The sequence below is a fragment of the Bremia lactucae genome, linkage group LG14, assembly GCF_004359215.1.
Source record: "Bremia lactucae strain SF5 linkage group LG14, whole genome shotgun sequence".
In the NCBI taxonomy this organism is placed as follows: domain Eukaryota; phylum Oomycota; class Peronosporomycetes; order Peronosporales; family Peronosporaceae; genus Bremia; species Bremia lactucae.
In genome coordinates, this window is record NC_090623.1 from 187471 (window position 1) to 189259 (window position 1789).

A 1789-nucleotide genomic window follows, 5' to 3' on the forward strand; every position below is an offset into this window, starting at 1 on the left:
CGCTGGGCGTCATCCCTCCTAATGTGAATGCACCCATGTGCATCACATCCACAAGTGTTGGTCACAAATGTGCACCACACCCGAGTGTTGGGTCTAATTACTATTATTTAGTAATTGACCATCCCCTTAAGTACCAAATGTACTTAATGGGGACTGTGTAACATTAGGGCAACTCTAGCCCGTTACACGAACCCTGATACCTCGGAAGGCCCTATCAACGTGATTGATGTCATCACGTAGGGTAAAAGAGACATTATATTATAAAAGGACACGTTTATGAAGATTCCAATCAATATATTTCAATTTCATCCAAAACACATTCTAAAAATACGCATTTTTGCTCTTTTCACTTAGTCTTTGTGAATGCAACTTTGTTGCCAAAACTATCTCATTTGACGACTCGTATTTAAAGTGCCTTTTCTTAAGGAGTTGATGTTTTCATGCCGTGTTGTAAGAGCGGCCTACATCCATATCAGCTTATACAAATCATCTCGCTTTGATTTTAATTGAAATTAGGCACTAGTTTTTTTATCATTGGTCGACACCGCATCACACGCTTGTCTTAGTATGAGCATGGTAAGGTTTACAATTGAATTACTTATCAGACAAATGTAACGCAGTCAAAGTAATTGAATATTACATTCAGATTACAAGGAGCCTTTAGCCAAATACAGCACAGCTTTGTGTATTCTTCGTCTTAATAAGTTACAAGCAGGCCAGTATTGGCTGAGGATACCGTGCGATTAGCCTTTATAGTTTGTAGAGAAAAAATAGCAGATGAATTGAAATCTGATTTGCAAATGATGATTGCGACTGCTATGATTTGGTCGCTCTGCTAAAGCGGTCTGCTCGGTCCAATCCTTATTTTTGCCCACAATTGCTTGTCAAGAAATTAATGATTTGACTCGGCCCAAGAATTAATCTTGACGCTTGACTCGGCCAGCAGCCAGTTATATTGTTTACCTAAGATACGATAAACTTGTCCAACTTGAATCCAAGAAGACGTAATTTGTTAGATCACGCTCTATACTCAGCCAAATAAGAACGTGATCGCGAAAATCGTAGAGATGTCATTGTTTTGTAAGATTAGAAAAACTACGCATTCCTTTCTACTGCAGATTAAAACTACGTCGCGTTAAGAATCAGATAGGAGCGAAAGACTTTGATGGAATAATATCAACAGCAGCTAGGAGGCTTTCAGTTGAACTATGCATATCTAAATCATCACTTTCTTTTACGACACAAGAAATTCGACCTAGCTCTAACAAGTTTCTGTTCGTCCATTAAAATTTGCAACAGAAAGCAATCGATCGAGAGCCGCAAATGAGTAGTGCTCTATGGTTTGGCACTCGTTTCATCAGAATTTGGGCTTCGGGCTTATATTCTGTGCAGCACATCTGCATTACATGTAACGAAGATCGATCAAATTTTACCAACGTTCCGGCAAAAGAGCGTCGGTTCTTTCAGTTGTACTCAGCGTCGGTCGTATGGGGAAAGAAGCTTGTAATATCATCTCGATCTTTTGCTAATTGGTTTATGCATTTGTTATGCCATAAGAGTTTGGCCAGTCAATTGGAGCAAATCTCCGCCATCCATTTATTATAATGTCTCCCGCAGTAATTATTTTGAATAACTTTAATTACCTCGATAAAAGATATTTACAAGTTCAAAGAATATTCATTGAAGACATACGCCGCACTATGTGCTGATTGCCTCTATGATGCAAATTGCAATTAGGCAACGCACATGCGAAGACCAGTTACGAACGATTCCACCCATCACATGGTGT